This window comes from Lagenorhynchus albirostris, chromosome 1, assembly GCF_949774975.1.
Source record: "Lagenorhynchus albirostris chromosome 1, mLagAlb1.1, whole genome shotgun sequence".
NCBI lineage: Eukaryota > Metazoa > Chordata > Mammalia > Artiodactyla > Delphinidae > Lagenorhynchus > Lagenorhynchus albirostris.
In genome coordinates, this window is record NC_083095.1 from 138,349,679 (window position 1) to 138,377,355 (window position 27,677).

Here is a 27,677-nt window from a genome sequence, read left to right on the forward strand (position 1 = left end):
CACAGCAAGCTTCTTTGGTGAGGGGTGGCTCTGGCATCTTTCCCTGACACGTTGGGATCCCGGTGGAGAGAGGAGGGCAAGGCGAATGAAGCAGACACGAGAGATGGCTGGCTAATCCCACAGGTTTACTGGTGGGTGGATAGATCGATGGTGGTCATAGGCTTCCGGGAACACTTTTGGTATTCCCTCAGGGACATTTGGAGGCAAGTGTAGAGAGGGAACACGGGAGCACATCTGTGGCGTGTCTCGCTTGTTTCCCCTCCTTGGTCAATTTACTTCATGGCGGGTCCCTGTGCCAGGGAATGGTTGCCTTCGTGGCACAGGATGGTGTCTTCTCATGGGGGCTGATTTGGAGGCCGTGGGGTGTTTTGTCCCTGTCTGTCCACGTTCTCCCTGTGTTGAAGATGTGAAGGTGTTCCTCAGTACAGCCCTGCATCGGTACTACACCCAGCCCACCTAGCAGTCCCTGAGGATTGCAGACCTTCCCGGAGGTCTTTGGGCAAAACCACGCGGAAAGGGAGTCGGCTGCCAAGGAAAGGCTACAGGTTTCCAGGCCCGAGAGGATGTGTGGTGCGGGGATCTTTTCTCCTGCCACCCGCTGGTGCTTTGAGACTGTGGTGTACGGCGTGCCTGGCCACAGTCCAGAGAAGTCATACCGGTTCAGGTGTCTAGGCTGTTGGCCGGGTTCTCTTGTTGCGCGGCTGTAGGTAACACGTTGCTTCTAGAGGACCTGGGCCTCACGGTTTCACCGAGGTCACGTCACTGACGGACCCAGAGTGCGAAAGTGGCAGGCAGCACTGCAAGAGACCCAATTGCTGCAACAGTTTGCCCCGCCACGTTGGGCATCGTAATGGTTCCCATGCCATTACCTTTGTGTGTACGACAAGGGTACAAGGGTCTGTCCTAACAGCAGGCCAGGAAGTATGCCTGCTGGTGAGTCTGCCTTGATTAGTGCAGGTGTTCCTCACGTGCCCTTTGTCGTGGGTCCCTATGAGCCGCTTTTGATGGAGGCCGTCATATTCGGCCGTGTGCCCTTCCCTTGTGGAAGATCTCTTGATCTTCCGGGCGCGTCCACTGTGTGGAGCCATATGTGCTTAGAGTTGGTGTGTTCCCCAAAGGTCACTGGCTCTTAGTCTGAGGAGGCACAGTTGCCCTGAGCGTGTCTCAGGGTTTCCGGAAGACATCCTTTAGCTGTGATGGAGGGGAGAGTGCTCAGGAGAGGAATTGCAGGGCCCGAGGCCAGGGTGTTGTTGGACGGCGGGGCTCTTCGTCCTGATGGCGGCACGCTGTGAAGGCGTCTACGCCACGTTGCTTTCACATTTACGTGCGGACGCCCAGGCACGATGGGCAGCAAATGAAATGTTGAGGGGATATAGAGCACGCATCACTAGATGGTATCGCCCTTTCCCTCGGTGCGCCCGTGCAGCATCCTCAAGCACGCGTGTGTTCACTCAGCCCGAGCCAGGTGGACTGCCAGGGACGGAATCCCAGCAGCAGAGCAGCCCGGGGCCATCCGTATAATCCATAATACCTGGTGAAGGGAGGAGGAGGAGTCTCGCAGGGGTGTTGGCGCACATTCCATGAGGATCCTGGTTTAAACCTTGTTGCGGTAAGTGGCACTTCTTTGCTAAAACCTAGAGGTTTGGCCACGGGAACTGAAAACCGGTGCTACAGCCTCATCTTCTGTCTTTTTCCTGGGGAACATGAGCTTCGATGACCTGAGAACTGGCTGCATTTCCTGCCCCATGGCTCAGATCTGGCCGCTTCTGTATGCTGACATGATTCAGCTCACTGGCCGTCCCTTGGTGGAATCTGCAACTTTGCATGTCCGGCGTTTGAGCATGTGCTTGGATCGATGATGACCCCCACAGATGCATTCCTTGGAAATCTGAACAAAATGAGTGAGAAAACCCTACCGTCTCCTCATCGGAACTGAGGTCCAGCACGTGGCTCCCAAAAGGAAAGTAGGGAGAGGTTGAGGTTGCGTTTGCTGCCGTGTGTGTGTACAGCCACGTTGTTCAAGTGGAGGGTTGTGGCCGTCTCATGGGGAGAAGAGCCATTGGGAAAGGAGCCTGGGATGCCAATGCAGGTGGGAAGGCTAGGGACAGCGTGCCGTCTCTGGGTTCCTTGGTCGAGCCAGGACTTCTGTCCCCTGCCACGGACGAGCATGCGGCTAGGAAAGGAAGCGTGAACCATTGGTGGTCCTATCGACTGCATTTGAGTTCTACAGGCCGCCGCCACCGGCTACTCGTTGCCTTGTGCCCTCACGGAAAGAGAAGTCTATGGTCAGGGTCAGAGCAGGATTCCTGGCCTAGGGCTGGCTCTTTGTGATGTTCTGCTTGGGAGACCAGATGCAGTTTCGGTTTCTCATGATGAGGGGAGAAATCCAATGGGCCATTGTCCCCGGGCGGTTGGCCAAGCTGATGGCTCCTCCTCGGGTTGTTTCCGGCTTGTGTGTGCTGTGTGAACAGGCTAGGAAATGCCTTAGTCAAGATAAGTCACAGCAAGCTTCTTTGGTGAGGGGTGGCTCTGGCATCTTTCCATGACACGTTGGGATCCCGGTGGAGAGGGAAGGGCAAGGCTACCGATAAAGACACATGAAATGGCTGGCTAAGCCCACATGTTTACTTGTGGGTGGACAGATTGACAGAGGCCATAGGCTTCCAGGAACACTTTTGATATCCCCTCAGGAGCACTTGGAGGCACGTGTAGAGAGGGAACACGGGAGAACTTCTGTGGACTGTCCCGCCTTTTTCCCCTCCTTGGTCGATTTACTTCATGGCGGGTCCCTATGCTAGTGAACGGTTGCCTTTGTGGCACAGTATGGTGTCTTGTCATGGGGGCTGATTTGGAGGTCGTGGGGTGTTTTGTCCCTGTCTGTCCACGTTCCCCCTGTGTTGAAGGTGTGAGGGTGTTCCTGAGTCCAGCCCAACATCTTTACTAAACCTGGCCCACATAGCGTTCCCTGAGGTTTGCAGATCTTCCCGGAGGTCACTGGGCACAACCATGCGGAAAAAAGGGAGTCGGCTGCCAAGGAAAGGCTATAGATTTAAAGGCGGGTGAGGGTGTGTGGTGCGGGGGTCATTTTTACTGCCACGCGCTGGTGCATCCAGACTGTGGTATCCGGTGTGCCTGGCCACAGGCCAGACGAGTCATAGCGGTTCAGGTGTCTCGGCTGTTGGCTGGGTTCTCTTAATTGCATGGCTGTGGGTCACACATTGCTTCTAGAAGACCTGGGCCTCACTGTTTCTCCGAGGTCACGTCACTGACGGGCCCGGAGTGTGAATGTGCCAGGTACCACCGCAGTTGACCCCATTGGGGCAATGGTGTTCTCCGCCACAATGGGCATTGGAATGGCTCCCATGCCATTTGGTTGCAAGGGTTTCCCCACCACGTTGGGCTTCAGAATGTTTCCCATGTCATTACCTCTGTGTGTGAACCAAGGGTAGGTCATCTGTCTTGGCAGCAGCTCAGGAAGCGTGCCTACTGGTGAGTCTCGCTTGATCAGTCCAGGTGTTCCTCACGTGCCCTTTGTCACGGTTCCCTTCGAGCTGCTTTTGACGAAGGCCGTCATATTCGGCCAAGGCCCCTTCCCTTGTGGAAGATCTCTTCCCCGTAAGAGCGTGGCACTTGTGTGGAAGAATATGTGCCAAGGGCGGGCGTGTTCCCCTAGATGGCACCGGCTCTTAGTCTGAGGGGCCACAGTTGCCCAGAGGGTGTCTCAGGGGTTTAGGAAGACATCCTTCTGCTGTGGTGGATGGGAGAGCACTCAGGAGTGGAATTGCAGTGCCCGAGACCAGGGGGATTTTGGACAGCGGTGCTCTGTGTCCTGATGGCCGCACCCTCTGAAGGCGTCAGCTCTATGTTGCTTTCACGTTTCCCTGCGGACCCACAGGCAAGATCTGCAGCAAATTAAATGTCGAGGGGAGACAGAGCACGCATCACTGAGGGATATCGCCCTTTCGCTCGGTGCACCCGTGCACCCTCCTAAAGAACGCATGTGTTCTCTCACCCCGAGCCAGGTGGAATGCCAGGAAAGGAATTCCAGCAGCAGATCAACCTGGGACCATCTGTATAATCCCTGACACCCGGTGAAGTGAGGAGGAGGAGTCTCACAGGGGTGTTGGCCCGCATTCCATGAGGATCCTGGTTTAACCCTTGTTGCGGTAAGTAGCACCTCTTTCCTAAAACCTAGAGGTTTGACCAAGGGAACATGTGCAACGGGGCTACACCCTCACCTTCTGGCCTTTTCCATGGGAACCCGAGCTTCGATGCCCTGAGAACTGGCTGCATTTCCTTCCCCAGTGGCTTTGCTTTGTTCACTTCCGTATGCTGACATGATTCAGCTCGCTGTCCGTACCGTGGTGGAATCTGCAAGTTTGCATGTCCAGCGTTTGAGCGTGTGCTTGGCTCGACGATGACTTCCACAAATGCATTCCTTGGAAATCTGAACAAAATGAGTGAGAAATCCCTGCCGTCTCCTCCTTGGAACTGAGGTCCAACACGTGGCTCCCAAAAGGAAAGTAGGGAGAGGTTCGCGTTGCATTTGCTCCCGTGGGTGTCCACAGCCACGCTGTTTAAGTTGAGGCTTGTGGCCGTCTGATGGGGAGAAGAGGCATTGGGAAAGGACCCTGGGATGCCAATCCAGGTGGGAAGGCTAGGGAGAGCGTGCCGTCTGTGGGTTCCTTGGTCGAGCCGGGACTGCTGTCCCCTGCCACGGTTCAGCATTCGGGTAGGAGAGGAAGCGTGAGCCCTTGGTGGTCCGGTCGCCTGCCCTTGAGTTCTACAGGCCTCCGCCACCGGCTACTCGTTGCCTTGTGCCCGCAAAGAAACGGAAGTCTGTAGGCTCAGGGTGAGAGCAGGATTCCTGGCCTAGGGCAGGCTTCTTTGCCGTGTTCTGCTTGGGAGACCAGATGCAGTTTAGGTTTCTCCTGATAAGGGGAGAAATCCAATGGGCCATTGTCACCGGGAGGTTGGCCAAGCTGAGGGCTCCCCCTCGGGTTGTGTCTGGCTTGTGTGTGCTGTGTGAAAGGGCTAGAAAATGCCTTAGTGAAGATAAGTCACAGCAAGCTTCCTTGGTGAGGGGTGGCTCTGGCATCTTTCCCTGACACGTTGGGATCCCGGTGGAGAGAGGAGGGCAAGGCGAATGAAGCAGACACGAGAGATGGCTGGCTAATCCCACAGGTTTACTGGTGGGTGGATAGATCGATGGTGGTCATAGGCTTCCGGGAACACTTTTGGTATTCCCTCAGGGACATTTGGAGGCAAGTGTAGAGAGGGAACACGGGAGCACATCTGTGGCGTGTCTCGCTTGTTTCCCCTCCTTGGTCAATTTACTTCATGGCGGGTCCCTGTGCCAGGGAATGGTTGCCTTCGTGGCACAGGATGGTGTCTTCTCATGGGGGCTGATTTGGAGGCCGTGGGGTGTTTTGTCCCTGTCTGTCCACGTTCTCCCTGTGTTGAAGATGTGAAGGTGTTCCTCAGTACAGCCCTGCATCGGTACTACACCCAGCCCACCTAGCAGTCCCTGAGGATTGCAGACCTTCCCGGAGGTCTTTGGGCAAAACCACGTGGAAAGGGAGTCGGCTGCCAAGGAAAGGCTACAGGTTTCCGGGCCCGAGAGGATGTGTGGTGCGGGGATCTTTTCTCCTGCCACCCGCTGGTGCTTTGAGACTGTGGTGTACGGCGTGCCTGGCCACAGTCCAGAGAAGTCATACCGGTTCAGGTGTCTAGGCTGTTGGCCGGGTTCTCTTGTTGCGCGGCTGTAGGTAACACGTTGCTTCTAGAGGACCTGGGCCTCACGGTTTCACCGAGGTCACGTCACTGACGGACCCAGAGTGCGAAAGTGGCAGGCAGCACTGCAAGAGACCCAATTGCTGCAACAGTTTGCCCCGCCACGTTGGGCATCGTAATGGTTCCCATGCCATTACCTTTGTGTGTACGACAAGGGTAGGTCGTCTGTCCTAACAGCAGGCCAGGAAGTATGCCTGCTGGTGAGTCTGCCTTGATTAGTGCAGGTGTTCCTCACGTGCCCTTTGTCGTGGGTCCCTATGAGCCGCTTTTGGTGGAGGCCGTCATATTCGGCCGTGTGCCCTTCCCTTGTGGAAGATCTCTTGATCTTCCGGGCGCGTCCACTGTGTGGAGCCATATGTGCTTAGAGTTGGTGTGTTCCCCAAAGGTCACTGGCTCTTAGTCTGAGGAGGCACAGTTGCCCTGAGCGTGTCTCAGGGTTTCCGGAAGACATCCTTTAGCTGTGATGGAGGGGAGAGTGCTCAGGAGAGGAATTGCAGGGCCCGAGGCCAGGGTGTTGTTGGACGGCGGGGCTCTTCGTCCTGATGGCGGCACGCTGTGAAGGCGTCTACGCCACGTTGCTTTCACATTTACGTGCGGACGCCCAGGCACGATGGGCAGCAAATGAAATGTTGAGGGGATATAGAGCACGCATCGCTAGATGGTATCGCCCTTTCCCTCGGTGCGCCCGTGCACCATCCTCAAGCACGCGTGTGTTCACTCAGCCCGAGCCAGGTGGACTGCCAGGGACGGAATCCCAGCAGCAGAGCAGCCCGGGGCCATCCGTATAATCCATAATACCTGGTGAAGGGAGGAGGAGGAGTCTCGCAGGGGTGTTGGCGCACATTCCATGAGGATCCTGGTTTAAACCTTGTTGCGGTAAGTGGCACTTCTTTGCTAAAACCTAGAGGTTTGGCCACGGGAACTGAAAACCGGTGCTACAGCCTCATCTTCTGTCTTTTTCCTGGGGAACATGAGCTTCGATGACCTGAGAACTGGCTGCATTTCCTGCCCCATGGCTCAGATCTGGCCGCTTCTGTATGCTGACATGATTCAGCTCACTGGCCGTCCCTTGGTGGAATCTGCAACTTTGCATGTCCGGCGTTTGAGCATGTGCTTGGATCGATGATGACCCCCACAGATGCATTCCTTGGAAATCTGAACAAAATGAGTGAGAAAACCCTACCGTCTCCTCATCGGAACTGAGGTCCAGCACGTGGCTCCCAAAAGGAAAGTAGGGAGAGGTTGAGGTTGCGTTTGCTGCCGTGTGTGTGTACAGCCAAGTTGTTCAAGTGGAGGGTTGTGGCCGTCTCATGGGGAGAAGAGCCATTGGGAAAGGAGCCTGGGATGCCAATGCAGGTGGGAAGGCTAGGGACAGCGTGCCGTCTCTGGGTTCCTTGGTCGAGCCAGGACTTCTGTCCCCTGCCACGGACGAGCATGCGGCTAGGAAAGGAAGCGTGAACCATTGGTGGTCCTATCGACTGCATTTGAGTTCTACAGGCCGCCGCCACCGGCTACTCGTTGCCTTGTGCCCTCACGGAAAGAGAAGTCTATGGTCAGGGTCAGAGCAGGATTCCTGGCCTAGGGCTGGCTCTTTGTCATGTTCTGCTTGGGAGACCAGATGCAGTTTCGGTTTCTCATGATGAGGGGAGAAATCCAATGGGCCATTGTCCCCGGGCGGTTGGCCAAGCTGATGGCTCCTCCTCGGGTTGTTTCCGGCTTGTGTGTGCTGTGTGAACAGGCTAGGAAATGCCTTAGTCAAGATAAGTCACAGCAAGCTTCTTTGGTGAGGGGTGGCTCTGGCATCTTTCCATGACACGTTGGGATCCCGGTGGAGAGGGAAGGGCAAGGCTACCGATAAAGACACATGAAATGGCTGGCTAAGCCCACATGTTTACTTGTGGGTGGACAGATTGACAGAGGCCATAGGCTTCCAGGAACACTTTTGATATCCCCTCAGGAGCATTTGGAGGCACGTGTAGAGAGGGAACACGGGAGAACTTCTGTGGACTGTCGGGCCTTTTTCCCCTCCTTGGTCGATTTACTTCATGGCGGGTCCCTATGCTAGTGAATGGTTGCCTTTGTGGCACAGTATGGTGTCTTGTCATGGGGGCTGATTTGGAGGTCGTGGGGTGTTTTGTCCCTGTCTGTCCACGTTCCCCCTGTGTTGAAGGTGTGAGGGTGTTCCTGAGTCCAGCCCAACATCTTTACTAAACCTGGCCCACATAGCGTTCCCTGAGGTTTGCAGATCTTCCCGGAGGTCACTGGGCACAACCATGCGGAAAAAAGGGAGTCGGCTGCCAAGGAAAGGCTATAGATTTAAAGGCGGGTGAGGGTGTGTGGTGCGGGGGTCATTTTTACTGCCACGCGCTGGTGCATCCAGACTGTGGTATCCGGTGTGCCTGGCCACAGGCCAGACGAGTCATAGCGGTTCAGGTGTCTCGGCTGTTGGCTGGGTTCTCTTAATTGCATGGCTGTGGGTCACACATTGCTTCTAGAAGACCTGGGCCTCACTGTTTCTCCGAGGTCACGTCACTGACGGGCCCGGAGTGTGAATGTGCCAGGTACCACCGCAGTTGACCCCATTGGTGCAATGGTGTTCTCCGCCACAATGGGCATTGGAATGGCTCCCATGCCATTTGGTTGCAAGGGTTTCCCCACCACGTTGGGCTTCAGAATGTTTCCCATGTCATTACCTCTGTGTGTGAACCAAGGGTAGGTCATCTGTCTTGGCAGCAGCTCAGGAAGCGTGCCTACTGGTGAGTCTCGCTTGATCAGTCCAGGTGTTCCTCACGTGCCCTTTGTCACGGTTCCCTTCGAGCTGCTTTTGACGAAGGCCGTCATATTCGGCCAAGGCCCCTTCCCTTGTGGAAGATCTCTTCCCCGTAAGAGCGTGGCACTTGTGTGGAAGAATATGTGCCAAGGGCGGGCGTGTTCCCCTAGATGGCACCGGCTCTTAGTCTGAGGGGCCACAGTTGCCCAGAGGGTGTCTCAGGGGTTTAGGAAGACATCCTTCTGCTGTGGTGGATGGGAGAGCACTCAGGAGTGGAATTGCAGTGCCCGAGACCAGGGGGATTTTGGACAGCGGTGCTCTGTGTCCTGATGGCCGCACCCTCTGAAGGCGTCAGCTCTATGTTGCTTTCACGTTTCCCTGCGGACCCACAGGCAAGATCTGCAGCAAATTAAATGTCGAGGGGAGACAGAGCACGCATCACTGAGGGATATCGCCCTTTCGCTCGGTGCACCCGTGCACCCTCCTAAAGAACGCATGTGTTCTCTCACCCCGAGCCAGGTGGAATGCCAGGAAAGGAATTCCAGCAGCAGATCAACCTGGGACCATCTGTATAATCCCTGACACCCGGTGAAGTGAGGAGGAGGAGTCTCACAGGGGTGTTGGCCCGCATTCCATGAGGATCCTGGTTTAACCCTTGTTGCGGTAAGTAGCACCTCTTTCCTAAAACCTAGAGGTTTGACCAAGGGAACATGTGCAACGGGGCTACACCCTCACCTTCTGGCCTTTTCCATGGGAACCCGAGCTTCGATGCCCTGAGAACTGGCTGCATTTCCTTCCCCGATGGCTTTGCTTTGTTCACTTCTGTATGCTGACGTGATTCAGCTCGCTGTCCGTACCGTGGTGGAATCTGCAAGTTTGCATGTCCAGCGTTTGAGCATGTGCTTGGCTCGACGATGACTTCCACAAATGCATTCCTTGGAAATCTGAACAAAATGAGTGAGAAATCCCTGCCGTCTCCTCCTTGGAACTGAGGTCCAACACGTGGCTCCCAAAAGGAAAGTAGGGAGAGGTTCGCGTTGCATTTGCTCCCGTGGGTGTCCACAGCCACGCTGTTTAAGTTGAGGCTTGTGGCCGTCTGATGGGGAGAAGAGGCATTGGGAAAGGACCCTGGGATGCCAATCCAGGTGGGAAGGCTAGGGAGAGCGTGCCGTCTGTGGGTTCCTTGGTCGAGCCGGGACTGCTGTCCCCTGCCACGGTTCAGCATTCGGGTAGGAGAGGAAGCGTGAGCCCTTGGTGGTCCGGTCGCCTGCCCTTGAGTTCTACAGGCCTCCGCCACCGGCTACTCGTTGCCTTGTGCCCGCAAAGAAACGGAAGTCTGTAGGCTCAGGGTGAGAGCAGGATTCCTGGCCTAGGGCAGGCTTCTTTGCCGTGTTCTGCTTGGGAGACCAGATGCAGTTTAGGTTTCTCCTGATAAGGGGAGAAATCCAATGGGCCATTGTCACCGGGAGGTTGGCCAAGCTGAGGGCTCCTCCTCGGGTTGTGTCTGGCTTGTGTGTGCTGTGTGAAAGGGCTAGAAAATGCCTTAGTGAAGATAAGTCACAGCAAGCTTCTTTGGTGAGGGGTGGCTCTGGCATCTTTCCCTGACACGTTGGGATCCCGGTGGAGAGAGGAGGGCAAGGCGAATGAAGCAGACACGAGAGATGGCTGGCTAATCCCACAGGTTTACTGGTGGGTGGATAGATCGATGGTGGTCATAGGCTTCCGGGAACACTTTTGGTATTCCCTCAGGGACATTTGGAGGCAAGTGTAGAGAGGGAACACGGGAGCACATCTGTGGCGTGTCTCGCTTGTTTCCCCTCCTTGGTCAATTTACTTCATGGCGGGTCCCTGTGCCAGGGAATGGTTGCCTTCGTGGCACAGGATGGTGTCTTCTCATGGGGGCTGATTTGGAGGCCGTGGGGTGTTTTGTCCCTGTCTGTCCACGTTCTCCCTGTGTTGAAGATGTGAAGGTGTTCCTCAGTACAGCCCTGCATCGGTACTACACCCAGCCCACCTAGCAGTCCCTGAGGATTGCAGACCTTCCCGGAGGTCTTTGGGCAAAACCACGCGGAAAGGGAGTCGGCTGCCAAGGAAAGGCTACAGGTTTCCGGGCCCGAGAGGATGTGTGGTGCGGGGATCTTTTCTCCTGCCACCCGCTGGTGCTTTGAGACTGTGGTGTACGGCGTGCCTGGCCACAGTCCAGAGAAGTCATACCGGTTCAGGTGTCTAGGCTGTTGGCCGGGTTCTCTTGTTGCGCGGCTGTAGGTAACACGTTGCTTCTAGAGGACCTGGGCCTCACGGTTTCACCGAGGTCACGTCACTGACGGACCCAGAGTGCGAAAGTGGCAGGCAGCACTGCAAGAGACCCAATTGCTGCAACAGTTTGCCCCGCCACGTTGGGCATCGTAATGGTTCCCATGCCATTACCTTTGTGTGTACGACAAGGGTAGGTCGTCTGTCCTAACAGCAGGCCAGGAAGTATGCCTGCTGGTGAGTCTGCCTTGATTAGTGCAGGTGTTCCTCACGTGCCCTTTGTCGTGGGTCCCTATGAGCCGCTTTTGGTGGAGGCCGTCATATTCGGCCGTGTGCCCTTCCCTTGTGGAAGATCTCTTGATCTTCCGGGCGCGTCCACTGTGTGGAGCCATATGTGCTTAGAGTTGGTGTGTTCCCCAAAGGTCACTGGCTCTTAGTCTGAGGAGGCACAGTTGCCCTGAGCGTGTCTCAGGGTTTCCGGAAGACATCCTTTAGCTGTGATGGAGGGGAGAGTGCTCAGGAGAGGAATTGCAGGGCCCGAGGCCAGGGTGTTGTTGGACGGCGGGGCTCTTCGTCCTGATGGCGGCACGCTGTGAAGGCGTCTACGCCACGTTGCTTTCACATTTACGTGCGGACGCCCAGGCACGATGGGCAGCAAATGAAATGTTGAGGGGATATAGAGCACGCATCACTAGATGGTATCGCCCTTTCCCTCGGTGCGCCCGTGCACCATCCTCAAGCACGCGTGTGTTCACTCAGCCCGAGCCAGGTGGACTGCCAGGGACGGAATCCCAGCAGCAGAGCAGCCCGGGGCCATCCGTATAATCCATAATACCTGGTGAAGGGAGGAGGAGGAGTCTCGCAGGGGTGTTGGCGCACATTCCATGAGGATCCTGGTTTAAACCTTGTTGCGGTAAGTGGCACTTCTTTGCTAAAACCTAGAGGTTTGGCCACGGGAACTGAAAACCGGTGCTACAGCCTCATCTTCTGTCTTTTTCCTGGGGAACATGAGCTTCGATGACCTGAGAACTGGCTGCATTTCCTGCCCCATGGCTCAGATCTGGCCGCTTCTGTATGCTGACATGATTCAGCTCACTGGCCGTCCCTTGGTGGAATCTGCAACTTTGCATGTCTGGCGTTTGAGCATGTGCTTGGATCGATGATGACCCCCACAGATGCATTCCTTGGAAATCTGAACAAAATGAGTGAGAAAACCCTACCGTCTCCTCATCGGAACTGAGGTCCAGCACGTGGCTCCCAAAAGGAAAGTAGGGAGAGGTTGAGGTTGCGTTTGCTGCCGTGTGTGTGTACAGCCACGTTGTTCAAGTGGAGGGTTGTGGCCGTCTCATGGGGAGAAGAGCCATTGGGAAAGGAGCCTGGGATGCCAATGCAGGTGGGAAGGCTAGGGACAGCGTGCCGTTTCTGGGTTCCTTGGTCGAGCCAGGACTTCTGTCCCCTGCCACGGACGAGCGTGCGGCTAGGAAAGGAAGCGTGAACCATTGGTGGTCCTATCGACTGCATTTGAGTTCTACAGGCCGCCGCCACCGGCTACTCGTTGCCTTGTGCCCTCACGGAAAGAGAAGTCTATGGTCAGGGTCAGAGCAGGATTCCTGGCCTAGGGCTGGCTCTTTGTGATGTTCTGCTTGGGAGACCAGATGCAGTTTCGGTTTCTCATGATGAGGGGAGAAATCCAATGGGCCATTGTCCCCGGGCGGTTGGCCAAGCTGATGGCTCCTCCTCGGGTTGTTTCCGGCTTGTGTGTGCTGTGTGAACAGGCTAGAAAATGCCTTAGTCAAGATAAGTCACAGCAAGCTTCTTTGGTGAGGGGTGGCTCTGGCATCTTTCCATGACACGTTGGGATCCCGGTGGAGAGGGAAGGGCAAGGCTACCGATAAAGACACATGAAATGGCTGGCTAAGCCCACATGTTTACTTGTGGGTGGACAGATTGACAGAGGCCATAGGCTTCCAGGAACACTTTTGATATCCCCTCAGGAGCATTTGGAGGCACGTGTAGAGAGGGAACACGGGAGAACTTCTGTGGACTGTCGGGCCTTTTTCCCCTCCTTGGTCGATTTACTTCATGGCGGGTCCCTATGCTAGTGAATGGTTGCCTTTGTGGCACAGTATGGTGTCTTGTCATGGGGGCTGATTTGGAGGTCGTGGGGTGTTTTGTCCCTGTCTGTCCACGTTCCCCCTGTGTTGAAGGTGTGAGGGTGTTCCTGAGTCCAGCCCAACATCTTTACTAAACCTGGCCCACATAGCGTTCCCTGAGGTTTGCAGATCTTCCCGGAGGTCACTGGGCACAACCATGCGGAAAAAAGGGAGTCGGCTGCCAAGGAAAGGCTATAGATTTAAAGGCGGGTGAGGGTGTGTGGTGCGGGGGTCATTTTTACTGCCACGCGCTGGTGCATCCAGACTGTGGTATCCGGTGTGCCTGGCCACAGGCCAGACGAGTCATAGCGGTTCAGGTGTCTCGGCTGTTGGCTGGGTTCTCTTAATTGCATGGCTGTGGGTCACACATTGCTTCTAGAAGACCTGGGCCTCACTGTTTCTCCGAGGTCACGTCACTGACGGGCCCGGAGTGTGAATGTGCCAGGTACCACCGCAGTTGACCCCATTGGTGCAATGGTGTTCTCCGCCACAATGGGCATTGGAATGGCTCCCATGCCATTTGGTTGCAAGGGTTTCCCCACCACGTTGGGCTTCAGAATGTTTCCCATGTCATTACCTCTGTGTGTGAACCAAGGGTAGGTCATCTGTCTTGGCAGCAGCTCAGGAAGCGTGCCTACTGGTGAGTCTCGCTTGATCAGTCCAGGTGTTCCTCACGTGCCCTTTGTCACGGTTCCCTTCGAGCTGCTTTTGACGAAGGCCGTCATATTCGGCCAAGGCCCCTTCCCTTGTGGAAGATCTCTTCCCCGTAAGAGCGTGGCACTTGTGTGGAAGAATATGTGCCAAGGGCGGGCGTGTTCCCCTAGATGGCACCGGCTCTTAGTCTGAGGGGCCACAGTTGCCCAGAGGGTGTCTCAGGGGTTTAGGAAGACATCCTTCTGCTGTGGTGGATGGGAGAGCACTCAGGAGTGGAATTGCAGTGCCCGAGACCAGGGGGATTTTGGACAGCGGTGCTCTGTGTCCTGATGGCCGCACCCTCTGAAGGCGTCAGCTCTATGTTGCTTTCACGTTTCCCTGCGGACCCACAGGCAAGATCTGCAGCAAATTAAATGTCGAGGGGAGACAGAGCACGCATCACTGAGGGATATCGCCCTTTCGCTCGGTGCACCCGTGCACCCTCCTAAAGAACGCATGTGTTCTCTCACCCCGAGCCAGTTGGAATGCCAGGAAAGGAATTCCAGCAGCAGATCAACCTGGGACCATCTGTATAATCCCTGACACCCGGTGAAGTGAGGAGGAGGAGTCTCACAGGGGTGTTGGCCCGCATTCCATGAGGATCCTGGTTTAACCCTTGTTGCGGTAAGTAGCACCTCTTTCCTAAAACCTAGAGGTTTGACCAAGGGAACATGTGCAACGGGGCTACACCCTCACCTTCTGGCCTTTTCCATGGGAACCCGAGCTTCGATGCCCTGAGAACTGGCTGCATTTCCTTCCCCGATGGCTTTGCTTTGTTCACTTCCGTATGCTGACGTGATTCAGCTCGCTGTCCGTACCGTGGTGGAATCTGCAAGTTTGCATGTCCAGCGTTTGAGCATGTGCTTGGCTCGACGATGACTTCCACAAATGCATTCCTTGGAAATCTGAACAAAATGAGTGAGAAATCCCTGCCGTCTCCTCCTTGGAACTGAGGTCCAACACGTGGCTCCCAAAAGGAAAGTAGGGAGAGGTTCGCGTTGCATTTGCTCCCGTGGGTGTCCACAGCCACGCTGTTTAAGTTGAGGCTTGTGGCCGTCTGATGGGGAGAAGAGGCATTGGGAAAGGACCCTGGGATGCCAATCCAGGTGGGAAGGCTAGGGAGAGCGTGCCGTCTGTGGGTTCCTTGGTCGAGCCGGGACTGCTGTCCCCTGCCACGGTTCAGCATTCGGGTAGGAGAGGAAGCGTGAGCCCTTGGTGGTCCGGTCGCCTGCCCTTGAGTTCTACAGGCCTCCGCCACCGGCTACTCGTTGCCTTGTGCCCGCAAAGAAACGGAAGTCTGTAGGCTCAGGGTGAGAGCAGGATTCCTGGCCTAGGGCAGGCTTCTTTGCCGTGTTCTGCTTGGGAGACCAGATGCAGTTTAGGTTTCTCCTGATAAGGGGAGAAATCCAATGGGCCATTGTCACCGGGAGGTTGGCCAAGCTGAGGGCTCCTCCTCGGGTTGTGTCTGGCTTGTGTGTGCTGTGTGAAAGGGCTAGAAAATGCCTTAGTGAAGATAAGTCACAGCAAGCTTCTTTGGTGAGGGGTGGCTCTGGCATCTTTCCCTGACACGTTGGGATCCCGGTGGAGAGAGGAGGGCAAGGCGAATGAAGCAGACACGAGAGATGGCTGGCTAATCCCACAGGTTTACTGGTGGGTGGATAGATCGATGGTGGTCATAGGCTTCCGGGAACACTTTTGGTATTCCCTCAGGGACATTTGGAGGCAAGTGTAGAGAGGGAACACGGGAGCACATCTGTGGCGTGTCTCGCTTGTTTCCCCTCCTTGGTCAATTTACTTCATGGCGGGTCCCTGTGCCAGGGAATGGTTGCCTTCGTGGCACAGGATGGTGTCTTCTCATGGGGGCTGATTTGGAGGCCGTGGGGTGTTTTGTCCCTGTCTGTCCACGTTCTCCCTGTGTTGAACATGTGAAGGTGTTCCTCAGTACAGCCCTGCATCGGTACTACACCCAGCCCACCTAGCAGTCCCTGAGGATTGCAGACCTTCCCGGAGGTCTTTGGGCAAAACCACGCGGAAAGGGAGTCGGCTGCCAAGGAAAGGCTACAGGTTTCCGGGCCCGAGAGGATGTGTGGTGCGGGGATCTTTTCTCCTGCCACCCGCTGGTGCTTTGAGACTGTGGTGTACGGCGTGCCTGGCCACAGTCCAGAGAAGTCATACCGGTTCAGGTGTCTAGGCTGTTGGCCGGGTTCTCTTGTTGCGCGGCTGTAGGTAACACGTTGCTTCTAGAGGACCTGGGCCTCACGGTTTCACCGAGGTCACGTCACTGACGGACCCAGAGTGCGAAAGTGGCAGGCAGCACTGCAAGAGACCCAATTGCTGCAACAGTTTGCCCCGCCACATTGGGCATCGTAATGGTTCCCATGCCATTACCTTTGTGTGTACGACAAGGGTAGGTCGTCTGTCCTAACAGCAGGCCAGGAAGTATGCCTGCTGGTGAGTCTGCCTTGATTAGTGCAGGTGTTCCTCACGTGCCCTTTGTCGTGGGTCCCTATGAGCCGCTTTTGGTGGAGGCCGTCATATTCGGCCGTGTGCCCTTCCCTTGTGGAAGATCTCTTGATCTTCCGGGCGCGTCCACTGTGTGGAGCCATATGTGCTTAGAGTTGGTGTGTTCCCCAAAGGTCACTGGCTCTTAGTCTGAGGAGGCACAGTTGCCCTGAGCGTGTCTCAGGGTTTCCGGAAGACATCCTTTAGCTGTGATGGAGGGGAGAGTGCTCAGGAGAGGAATTGCAGGGCCCGAGGCCAGGGTGTTGTTGGACGGCGGGGCTCTTCGTCCTGATGGCGGCACGCTGTGAAGGCGTCTACGCCACGTTGCTTTCACATTTACGTGCGGACGCCCAGGCACGATGGGCAGCAAATGAAATGTTGAGGGGATATAGAGCACGCATCACTAGATGGTATCGCCCTTTCCCTCGGTGCGCCCGTGCACCATCCTCAAGCACGCGTGTGTTCTCTCAGCCCGAGCCAGGTGGACTGCCAGGGACGGAATCCCAGCAGCAGAGCAGCCCGGGGCCATCCGTATAATCCATAATACCTGGTGAAGGGAGGAGGAGGAGTCTCGCAGGGGTGTTGGCGCACATTCCATGAGGATCCTGGTTTAAACCTTGTTGCGGTAAGTGGCACTTCTTTGCTAAAACCTAGAGGTTTGGCCACGGGAACTGAAAACCGGTGCTACAGCCTCATCTTCTGTCTTTTTCCTGGGGAACATGAGCTTCGATGACCTGAGAACTGGCTGCATTTCCTGCCCCATGGCTCAGATCTGGCCGCTTCTGTATGCTGACATGATTCAGCTCACTGGCCGTCCCTTGGTGGAATCTGCAACTTTGCATGTCCGGCGTTTGAGCATGTGCTTGGATCGATGATGACCCCCACAGATGCATTCCTTGGAAATCTGAACAAAATGAGTGAGAAAACCCTACCGTCTCCTCATCGGAACTGAGGTCCAGCACGTGGCTCCCAAAAGGAAGGTAGGGAGAGGTTGAGGTTGCGTTTGCTGCCGTGTGTGTGTACAGCCACGTTGTTCAAGTGGAGGGTTGTGGCCGTCTCATGGGGAGAAGAGCCATTGGGAAAGGAGCCTGGGATGCCAATGCAGGTGGGAAGGCTAGGGACAGCGTGCCGTCTCTGGGTTCCTTGGTCGAGCCAGGACTTCTGTCCCCTGCCACGGACGAGCATGCGGCTAGGAAAGGAAGCGTGAACCATTGGTGGTCCTATCGACTGCATTTGAGTTCTACAGGCCGCCGCCACCGGCTACTCGTTGCCTTGTGCCCTCACGGAAAGAGAAGTCTATGGTCAGGGTCAGAGCAGGATTCCTGGCCTAGGGCTGGCTCTTTGTGATGTTCTGCTTGGGAGACCAGATGCAGTTTCGGTTTCTCATGATGAGGGGAGAAATCCAATGGGCCATTGTCCCCGGGCGGTTGGCCAAGCTGATGGCTCCTCCTCGGGTTGTTTCCGGCTTGTGTGTGCTGTGTGAACAGGCTAGGAAATGCCTTAGTCAAGATAAGTCACAGCAAGCTTCTTTGGTGAGGGGTGGCTCTGGCATCTTTCCATGACACGTTGGGATCCCGGTGGAGAGGGAAGGGCAAGGCTACCGATAAAGACACATGAAATGGCTGGCTAAGCCCACATGTTTACTTGTGGGTGGACAGATTGACACAGGCCATAGGCTTCCAGGAACACTTTTGATATCCCCTCAGGAGCACTTGGAGGCACGTGTAGAGAGGGAACACGGGAGAACTTCTGTGGACTGTCCCGCCTTTTCCCCCTCCTTGGTCGATTTACTTCATGGCGGGTCCCTATGCTAGTGAATGGTTGCCTTTGTGGCACAGTATGGTGTCTTGTCATGGGGGCTGATTTGGAGGTCGTGGGGTGTTTTGTCCCTGTCTGTCCACGTTCCCCCTGTGTTGAAGGTGTGAGGGTGTTCCTGAGTCCAGCCCAACATCTTTACTAAACCTGGCCCACATAGCGTTCCCTGAGGTTTGCAGATCTTCCCGGAGGTCACTGGGCACAACCATGCGGAAAAAAGGGAGTCGGCTGCCAAGGAAAGGCTATAGATTTAAAGGCGGGTGAGGGTGTGTGGTGCGGGGGTCATTTTTACTGCCACGCGCTGGTGCATCCAGACTGTGGTATCCGGTGTGCCTGGCCACAGGCCAGACGAGTCATAGCGGTTCAGGTGTCTCGGCTGTTGGCTGGGTTCTCTTAATTGCATGGCTGTGGGTCACACATTGCTTCTAGAAGACCTGGGCCTCACTGTTTCTCCGAGGTCACGTCACTGACGGGCCCGGAGTGTGAATGTGCCAGGTACCACCGCAGTTGACCCCATTGGTGCAATGGTGTTCTCCGCCACAATGGGCATTGGAATGGCTCCCATGCCATTTGGTTGCAAGGGTTTCCCCACCACGTTGGGCTTCAGAATGTTTCCCATGTCATTACCTCTGTGTGTGAGCCAAGGGTAGGTCATCTGTCTTGGCAGCAGCTCAGGAAGCGTGCCTACTGGTGAGTCTCGCTTGATCAGTCCAGGTGTTCCTCACGTGCCCTTTGTCACGGTTCCCTTCGAGCTGCTTTTGATGAAGGCCGTCATATTCGGCCAAGGCCCCTTCCCTTGTGGAAGATCTCTTCCCCGTAAGAGCGTGGCACTTGTGTGGAAGAATATGTGCCAAGGGCGGGCGTGTTCCCCTAGATGGCACCGGCTCTTAGTCTGAGGGGCCACAGTTGCCCAGAGGGTGTCTCAGGGGTTTAGGAAGACATCCTTCTGCTGTGGTGGATGGGAGAGCACTCAGGAGTGGAATTGCAGTGCCCGAGACCAGGGGGATTTTGGACAGCGGTGCTCTGTGTCCTGATGGCCGCACCCTCTGAAGGCGTCAGCTCTATGTTGCTTTCACGTTTCCCTGCGGACCCACAGGCAAGATCTGCAGCAAATTAAATGTCGAGGGGAGACAGAGCACGCATCACTGAGGGATATCGCCCTTTCGCTCGGTGCACCCGTGCACCCTCCTAAAGAACGCATGTGTTCTCTCACCCCGAGCCAGGTGGAATGCCAGGAAAGGAATTCCAGCAGCAGATCAACCTGGGACCATCTGTATAATCCCTGACACCCGGTGAAGTGAGGAGGAGGAGTCTCACAGGGGTGTTGGCCCGCATTCCATGAGGATCCTGGTTTAACCCTTGTTGCGGTAAGTAGCACCTCTTTCCTAAAACCTAGAGGTTTGACCAAGGGAACATGTGCAACGGGGCTACACCCTCACCTTCTGGCCTTTTCCATGGGAACCCGAGCTTCGATGCCCTGAGAACTGGCTGCATTTCCTTCCCCGATGCCTTTGCTTTGTTCACTTCCGTATGCTGACGTGATTCAGCTCGCTGTCCATACCGTGGTGGAATCTGCAAGTTTGCATGTCCAGCGTTTGAGCGTGTGCTTGGCTCGACGATGACTTCCACAAATGCATTCCTTGGAAATCTGAACAAAATGAGTGAGAAATCCCTGCCGTCTCCTCCTTGGAACTGAGGTCCAACACGTGGCTCCCAAAAGGAAAGTAGGGAGAGGTTCGCGTTGCATTTGCTCCCGTGGGTGTCCACAGCCACGCTGTTTAAGTTGAGGCTTGTGGCCGTCTGATGGGGAGAAGAGGCATTGGGAAAGGACCCTGGGATGCCAATCCAGGTGGGAAGGCTAGGGAGAGCGTGCCGTCTGTGGGTTCCTTGGTCGAGCCGGGACTGCTGTCCCCTGCCACGGTTCAGCATTCGGGTAGGAGAGGAAGCGTGAGCCCTTGGTGGTCCGGTCGCCTGCCCTTGAGTTCTACAGGCCTCCGCCACCGGCTACTCGTTGCCTTGTGCCCGCAAAGAAACGGAAGTCTGTAGGCTCAGGGTGAGAGCAGGATTCCTGGCCTAGGGCAGGCTTCTTTGCCGTGTTCTGCTTGGGAGACAAGATGCAGTTTAGGTTTCTCCTGATAAGGGGAGAAATCCAATGGGCCATTGTCACCGGGAGGTTGGCCAAGCTGAGGGCTCCTCCTCGGGTTGTGTCTGGCTTGTGTGTGCTGTGTGAAAGGGCTAGAAAATGCCTTAGTGAAGATAAGTCACAGCAAGCTTCTTTGGTGAGGGGTGGCTCTGGCATCTTTCCCTGACACGTTGGGATCCCGGTGGAGAGAGGAGGGCAAGGCGAATGAAGCAGACACGAGAGATGGCTGGCTAATCCCACAGGTTTACTGGTGGGTGGATAGATCGATGGTGGTCATAGGCTTCCGGGAACACTTTTGGTATTCCCTCAGGGACATTTGGAGGCAAGTGTAGAGAGGGAACACGGGAGCACATCTGTGGCGTGTCTCGCTTGTTTCCCCTCCTTGGTCAATTTACTTCATGGCGGGTCCCTGTGCCAGGGAATGGTTGCCTTCGTGGCACAGGATGGTGTCTTCTCATGGGGGCTGATTTGGAGGCCGTGGGGTGTTTTGTCCCTGTCTGTCCACGTTCTCCCTGTGTTGAAGATGTGAAGGTGTTCCTCAGTACAGCCCTGCATCGGTACTACACCCAGCCCACCTAGCAGTCCCTGAGGATTGCAGACCTTCCCGGAGGTCTTTGGGCAAAACCACGCGGAAAGGGAGTCGGCTGCCAAGGAAAGGCTACAGGTTTCCGGGCCCGAGAGGATGTGTGGTGCGGGGATCTTTTCTCCTGCCACCCGCTGGTGCTTTGAGACTGTGGTGTACGGCGTGCCTGGCCACAGTCCAGAGAAGTCATACCGGTTCAGGTGTCTAGGCTGTTGGCCGGGTTCTCTTGTTGCGCGGCTGTAGGTAACACGTTGCTTCTAGAGGACCTGGGCCTCACGGTTTCACCGAGGTCACGTCACTGACGGACCCAGAGTGCGAAAGTGGCAGGCAGCACAGCAAGAGACCCAATTGCTGCAACAGTTTGCCCCGCCACGTTGGGCATCGTAATGGTTCCCATGCCATTACCTTTGTGTGTACGACAAGGGTAGGTCGTCTGTCCTAACAGCAGGCCAGGAAGTATGCCTGCTGGTGAGTCTGCCTTGATTAGTGCAGGTGTTCCTCACGTGCCCTTTGTCGTGGGTCCCTATGAGCCGCTTTTGGTGGAGGCCGTCATATTCGGCCGTGTGCCCTTCCCTTGTGGAAGATCTCTTGATCTTCCGGGCGCGTCCACTGTGTGGAGCCATATGTGCTTAGAGTTGGTGTGTTCCCCAAAGGTCACTGGCTCTTAGTCTGAGGAGGCACAGTTGCCCTGAGCGTGTCTCAGGGTTTCCGGAAGACATCCTTTAGCTGTGATGGAGGGGAGAGTGCTCAGGAGAGGAATTGCAGGGCCCGAGGCCAGGGTGTTGTTGGACGGCGGGGCTCTTCGTCCTGATGGCGGCACGCTGTGAAGGCGTCTACGCCACGTTGCTTTCACATTTACGTGCGGACGCCCAGGCACGATGGGCAGCAAATGAAATGTTGAGGGGATATAGAGCACGCATCACTAGATGGTATCGCCCTTTCCCTCGGTGCGCCCGTGCACCATCCTCAAGCACGCGTGTGTTCTCTCAGCCCGAGCCAGGTGGACTGCCAGGGACGGAATCCCAGCAGCAGAGCAGCCCGGGGCCATCCGTATAATCCATAATACCTGGTGAAGGGAGGAGGAGGAGTCTCGCAGGGGTGTTGGCGCACATTCCATGAGGATCCTGGTTTAAACCTTATTGCGGTAAGTGGCACGTCTTTGCTGAAACCTAGAGGTTTGGCCACGGGAACTGAAAACCGGTGCTACAGCCTCATCTTCTGTCTTTTTCCTGGGGAACATGAGCTTCGATGACCTGAGAACTGGCTGCATTTCCTGCCCCATGGCTCAGATCTGGCCGCTTCTGTATGCTGACATGATTCAGCTCACTGGCCGTCCCTTGGTGGAATCTGCAACTTTGCATGTCCGGCGTTTGAGCATGTGCTTGGATCGATGATGACCCCCACAGATGCATTCCTTGGAAATCTGAACAAAATGAGTGAGAAAACCCTACCGTCTCCTCATCGGAACTGAGGTCCAGCACGTGGCTCCCAAAAGGAAAGTAGGGAGAGGTTGAGGTTGCGTTTGCTGCCGTGTGTGTGTACAGCCACGTTGTTCAAGTGGAGGGTTGTGGCCGTCTCATGGGGAGAAGAGCCATTGGGAAAGGAGCCTGGGATGCCAATGCAGGTGGGAAGGCTAGGGACAGCGTGCCGTCTCTGGGTTCCTTGGTTGAGCCAGGACTTCTGTCCCCTGCCACGGACGAGCATGCGGCTAGGAAAGGAAGCGTGAACCATTGGTGGTCCTATCGACTGCATTTGAGTTCTACAGGCCGCCGCCACCGGCTACTCGTTGCCTTGTGCCCTCACGGAAAGAGAAGTCTATGGTCAGGGTCAGAGCAGGATTCCTGGCCTAGGGCTGGCTCTTTGTGATGTTCTGCTTGGGAGACCAGATGCAGTTTCGGTTTCTCATGATGAGGGGAGAAATCCAATGGGCCATTGTCCCCGGGCGGTTGGCCAAGCTGATGGCTCCTCCTCGGGTTGTTTCCGGCTTGTGTGTGCTGTGTGAACAGGCTAGAAAATGCCTTAGTCAAGATAAGTCACAGCAAGCTTCTTTGGTGAGGGGTGGCTCTGGCATCTTTCCATGACACGTTGGGATCCCGGTGGAGAGGGAAGGGCAAGGCTACCGATAAAGACACATGAAATGGCTGGCTAAGCCCACATGTTTACTTGTGGGTGGACAGATTGACAGAGGCCATAGGCTTCCAGGAACACTTTTGATGTCCCCTCAGGAGCATTTGGAGGCACGTGTAGAGAGGGAACACGGGAGAACTTCTGTGGACTGTCGGGCCTTTTTCCCCTCCTTGGTCGATTTACTTCATGGCGGGTCCCTATGCTAGTGAATGGTTGCCTTTGTGGCACAGTATGGTGTCTTGTCATGGGGGCTGATTTGGAGGTCGTGGGGTGTTTTGTCCCTGTCTGTCCACGTTCCCCCTGTGTTGAAGGTGTGAGGGTGTTCCTGAGTCCAGCCCAACATCTTTACTAAACCTGGCCCACATAGCGTTCCCTGAGGTTTGCAGATCTTCCCGGAGGTCACTGGGCACAACCATGTGGAAAAAAGGGAGTCGGCTGCCAAGGAAAGGCTATAGATTTAAAGGCGGGTGAGGGTGTGTGGTGCGGGGGTCATTTTTACTGCCACACGCTGGTGCATCCAGACTGTGGTATCCGGTGTGCCTGGCCACAGGCCAGACGAGTCATAGCGGTTCAGGTGTCTCGGCTGTTGGCTGGGTTCTCTTAATTGCATGGCTGTGGGTCACACATTGCTTCTAGAAGACCTGGGCCTCACTGTTTCTCCGAGGTCACGTCACTGACGGGCCCGGAGTGTGAATGTGCCAGGTACCACCGCAGTTGACCCCATTGGTGCAATGGTGTTCTCCGCCACAATGGGCATTGGAATGGCTCCCATGCCATTTGGTTGCAAGGGTTTCCCCACCACGTTGGGCTTCAGAATGTTTCCCATGTCATTACCTCTGTGTGTGAACCAAGGGTAGGTCATCTGTCTTGGCAGCAGCTCAGGAAGCGTGCCTACTGGTGAGTCTCGCTTGATCAGTCCAGGTGTTCCTCACGTGCCCTTTGTCACGGTTCCCTTCGAGCTGCTTTTGACGAAGGCCGTCATATTCGGCCAAGGCCCCTTCCCTTGTGGAAGATCTCTTCCCCGTAAGAGCGTGGCACTTGTGTGGAAGAATATGTGCCAAGGGCGGGCGTGTTCCCCTAGATGGCACCGGCTCTTAGTCTGAGGGGCCACAGTTGCCCAGAGGGTGTCTCAGGGGTTTAGGAAGACATCCTTCTGCTGTGGTGGATGGGAGAGCACTCAGGAGTGGAATTGCAGTGCCCGAGACCAGGGGGATTTTGGACAGCGGTGCTCTGTGTCCTGATGGCCGCACCCTCTGAAGGCGTCAGCTCTATGTTGCTTTCACGTTTCCCTGCGGACCCACAGGCAAGATCTGCAGCAAATTAAATGTCGAGGGGAGACAGAGCACGCATCACTGAGGGATATCGCCCTTTCGCTCGGTGCACCCGTGCACCCTCCTAAAGAACGCATGTGTTCTCTCACCCCGAGCCAGGTGGAATGCCAGGAAAGGAATTCCAGCAGCAGATCAACCTGGGACCATCTGTATAATCCCTGACACCCGGTGAAGTGAGGAGGAGGAGTCTCACAGGGGTGTTGGCCCGCATTCCATGAGGATCCTGGTTTAACCCTTGTTGCGGTAAGTAGCACCTCTTTCCTAAAACCTAGAGGTTTGACCAAGGGAACATGTGCAACGGGGCTACACCCTCACCTTCTGGCCTTTTCCATGGGAACCCGAGCTTCGATGCCCTGAGAACTGGCTGCATTTCCTTCCCCGATGCCTTTGCTTTGTTCACTTCCGTATGCTGACGTGATTCAGCTCGCTGTCCGTACCGTGGTGGAATCTGCAAGTTTGCATGTCCAGCGTTTGAGCATGTGCTTGGCTCGACGATGACTTCCACAAATGCATTCCTTGGAAATCTGAACAAAATGAGTGAGAAATCCCTGCCGTCTCCTCCTTGGAACTGAGGTCCAACACGTGGCTCCCAAAAGGAAAGTAGGGAGAGGTTCGCGTTGCATTTGCTCCCGTGGGTGTCCACAGCCACGCTGTTTAAGTTGAGGCTTGTGGCCGTCTGATGGGGAGAAGAGGCATTGGGAAAGGACCCTGGGATGCCAATCCAGGTGGGAAGGCTAGGGAGAGCGTGCCGTCTGTGGGTTCCTTGGTCGAGCCGGGACTGCTGTCCCCTGCCACGGTTCAGCATTCGGGTAGGAGAGGAAGCGTGAGCCCTTGGTGGTCCGGTCGCCTGCCCTTGAGTTCTACAGGCCTCCGCCACCGGCTACTCGTTGCCTTGTGCCCGCAAAGAAACGGAAGTCTGTAGGCTCAGGGTGAGAGCAGGATTCCTGGCCTAGGGCAGGCTTCTTTGCCGTGTTCTGCTTGGGAGACCAGATGCAGTTTAGGTTTCTCCTGATAAGGGGAGAAATCCAATGGGCCATTGTCACCGGGAGGTTGGCCAAGCTGAGGGCTCCTCCTCGGGTTGTGTCTGGCTTGTGTGTGCTGTGTGAAAGGGCTAGAAAATGCCTTAATGAAGATAAGTCACAGCAAGCTTCCTTGGTGAGGGGTGGCTCTGGCATCTTTCCCTGACACGTTGGGATCCCGGTGGAGAGAGGAGGGCAAGGCGAATGAAGCAGACACGAGAGATGGCTGGCTAATCCCACAGGTTTACTGGTGGGTGGATAGATCGATGGTGGTCATAGGCTTCCGGGAACACTTTTGGTATTCCCTCAGGGACATTTGGAGGCAAGTGTAGAGAGGGAACACGGGAGCACATCTGTGGCGTGTCTCGCTTGTTTCCCCTCCTTGGTCAATTTACTTCATGGCGGGTCCGTGTGCCAGGGAATGGTTGCCTTCGTGGCACAGGATGGTGTCTTCTCATGGGGGCTGATTTGGAGGCCGTGGGGTGTTTTGTCCCTGTCTGTCCACGTTCTCCCTGTGTTGAAGATGTGAAGGTGTTCCTCAGTACAGCCCTGCATCGGTACTACACCCAGCCCACCTAGCAGTCCCTGAGGATTGCAGACCTTCCCGGAGGTCTTTGGGCAAAACCACGCGGAAAGGGAGTCGGCTGCCAAGGAAAGGCTACAGGTTTCCGGGCCCGAGAGGATGTGTGGTGCGGGGATCTTTTCTCCTGCCACCCGCTGGTGCTTTGAGACTGTGGTGTACGGCGTGCCTGGCCACAGTCCAGAGAAGTCATACCGGTTCAGGTGTCTAGGCTGTTGGCCGGGTTCTCTTGTTGCGCGGCTGTAGGTAACACGTTGCTTCTAGAGGACCTGGGCCTCACGGTTTCACCGAGGTCACGTCACTGACGGACCCAGAGTGCGAAAGTGGCAGGCAGCACTGCAAGAGACCCAATTGCTGCAACAGTTTGCCCCGCCACGTTGGGCATCGTAATGGTTCCCATGCCATTACCTTTGTGTGTACGACAAGGGTAGGTCGTCTGTCCTAACAGCAGGCCAGGAAGTATGCCTGCTGGTGAGTCTGCCTTGATTAGTGCAGGTGTTCCTCACGTGCCCTTTGTCGTGGGTCCCTATGAGCCGCTTTTGGTGGAGGCCGTCATATTCGGCCGTGTGCCCTTCCCTTGTGGAAGATCTCTTGATCTTCCGGGCGCGTCCACTGTGTGGAGCCATATGTGCTTAGAGTTGGTGTGTTCCCCAAAGGTCACTGGCTCTTAGTCTGAGGAGGCACAGTTGCCCTGAGCGTGTCTCAGGGTTTCCGGAAGACATCCTTTAGCTGTGATGGAGGGGAGAGTGCTCAGGAGAGGAATTGCAGGGCCCGAGGCCAGGGTGTTGTTGGACGGCGGGGCTCGTCGTCCTGATGGCGGCACGCTGTGAAGGCGTCTACGCCACGTTGCTTTCACATTTACGTGCGGACGCCCAGGCACGATGGGCAGCAAATGAAATGTTGAGGGGATATAGAGCACGCATCACTAGATGGTATCGCCCTTTCCCTCGGTGCGCCCGTGCACCATCCTCAAGCACGCGTGTGTTCTCTCAGCCCGAGCCAGGTGGACTGCCAGGGACGGAATCCCAGCAGCAGAGCAGCCCGGGGCCATCCGTATAATCCATAATACCTGGTGAAGGGAGGAGGAGGAGTCTCGCAGGGGTGTTGGCGCACATTCCATGAGGATCCTGGTTTAAACCTTATTGCGGTAAGTGGCACGTCTTTGCTGAAACCTAGAGGTTTGGCCACGGGAACTGAAAACCGGTGCTACAGCCTCATCTTCTGTCTTTTTCCTGGGGAACATGAGCTTCGATGACCTGAGAACTGGCTGCATTTCCTGCCCCATGGCTCAGATCTGGCCGCTTCTGTATGCTGACATGATTCAGCTCACTGGCCGTCCCTTGGTGGAATCTGCAACTTTGCATATCCGGCGTTTGAGCATGTGCTTGGATCGATGATGACCCCCACAAATGCATTCCTTGGAAATCTGAACAAAATGAGTGAGAAAACCCTACCGTCTCCTCATCGGAACTGAGGTCCAGCACGTGGCTCCCAAAAGGAAAGTAGGGAGAGGTTGAGGTTGCGTTTGCTGCCGTGTGTGTGTACAGCCACGTTGTTCAAGTGGAGGGTTGTGGCCGTCTCATGGGGAGAAGAGCCATTGGGAAAGGAGCCTGGGATGCCAATGCAGGTGGGAAGGCTAGGGACAGCGTGCCGTCTCTGGGTTCCTTGGTCGAGCCAGGACTTCTGTCCCCTGCCACGGACGAGCATGCGGCTAGGAAAGGAAGCGTGAACCATTGGTGGTCCTATCGACTGCATTTGAGTTCTACAGGCCGCCGCCACCGGCTACTCGTTGCCTTGTGCCCTCACGGAAAGAGAAGTCTATGGTCAGGGTCAGAGCAGGATTCCTGGCCTAGGGCTGGCTCTTTGTGATGTTCTGCTTGGGAGACCAGATGCAGTTTCGGTTTCTCATGATGAG

The 27,677-nt window shown here is 55.8% G+C and overlaps 11 non-coding genes across 11 annotated transcripts; all 11 read left to right on the forward strand.

Moving 5' to 3' along the window:
* Positions 1–1,849: 1,849 nt before the first annotated feature.
* LOC132504965 (small nucleolar RNA SNORD116) lies at positions 1,850–1,941 on the forward strand. Its single transcript, XR_009535193.1, has one exon. It is a non-coding gene; the product is annotated as a small nucleolar RNA SNORD116 (small nucleolar RNA).
* A 2,467-nt stretch (positions 1,942–4,408) lies between these two features.
* LOC132505555 (small nucleolar RNA SNORD116) lies at positions 4,409–4,500 on the forward strand. Its single transcript, XR_009535443.1, has one exon. It is a non-coding gene; the product is annotated as a small nucleolar RNA SNORD116 (small nucleolar RNA).
* A 2,409-nt stretch (positions 4,501–6,909) lies between these two features.
* On the forward strand, positions 6,910–7,001 carry LOC132504969 (small nucleolar RNA SNORD116). The gene has a single exon (XR_009535197.1). It is a non-coding gene; the product is annotated as a small nucleolar RNA SNORD116 (small nucleolar RNA).
* A 2,467-nt stretch (positions 7,002–9,468) lies between these two features.
* LOC132505560 (small nucleolar RNA SNORD116) lies at positions 9,469–9,560 on the forward strand. The gene has a single exon (XR_009535445.1). It is a non-coding gene; the product is annotated as a small nucleolar RNA SNORD116 (small nucleolar RNA).
* Positions 9,561–11,969: 2,409 nt separating this feature from the next.
* On the forward strand, positions 11,970–12,061 carry LOC132504975 (small nucleolar RNA SNORD116). The gene has a single exon (XR_009535198.1). It is a non-coding gene; the product is annotated as a small nucleolar RNA SNORD116 (small nucleolar RNA).
* Positions 12,062–14,528: 2,467 nt separating this feature from the next.
* Positions 14,529–14,620, forward strand: LOC132505566 (small nucleolar RNA SNORD116). Its single transcript, XR_009535447.1, has one exon. It is a non-coding gene; the product is annotated as a small nucleolar RNA SNORD116 (small nucleolar RNA).
* A 2,409-nt stretch (positions 14,621–17,029) lies between these two features.
* LOC132504979 (small nucleolar RNA SNORD116) lies at positions 17,030–17,121 on the forward strand. Its single transcript, XR_009535199.1, has one exon. It is a non-coding gene; the product is annotated as a small nucleolar RNA SNORD116 (small nucleolar RNA).
* A 2,467-nt stretch (positions 17,122–19,588) lies between these two features.
* LOC132505575 (small nucleolar RNA SNORD116) lies at positions 19,589–19,680 on the forward strand. The gene has a single exon (XR_009535449.1). It is a non-coding gene; the product is annotated as a small nucleolar RNA SNORD116 (small nucleolar RNA).
* A 2,409-nt stretch (positions 19,681–22,089) lies between these two features.
* Positions 22,090–22,181, forward strand: LOC132504984 (small nucleolar RNA SNORD116). Its single transcript, XR_009535200.1, has one exon. It is a non-coding gene; the product is annotated as a small nucleolar RNA SNORD116 (small nucleolar RNA).
* A 2,467-nt stretch (positions 22,182–24,648) lies between these two features.
* LOC132505581 (small nucleolar RNA SNORD116) lies at positions 24,649–24,740 on the forward strand. Its single transcript, XR_009535450.1, has one exon. It is a non-coding gene; the product is annotated as a small nucleolar RNA SNORD116 (small nucleolar RNA).
* A 2,409-nt stretch (positions 24,741–27,149) lies between these two features.
* LOC132504805 (small nucleolar RNA SNORD116) lies at positions 27,150–27,241 on the forward strand. The gene has a single exon (XR_009535102.1). It is a non-coding gene; the product is annotated as a small nucleolar RNA SNORD116 (small nucleolar RNA).
* Positions 27,242–27,677: the final 436 nt, after the last annotated feature.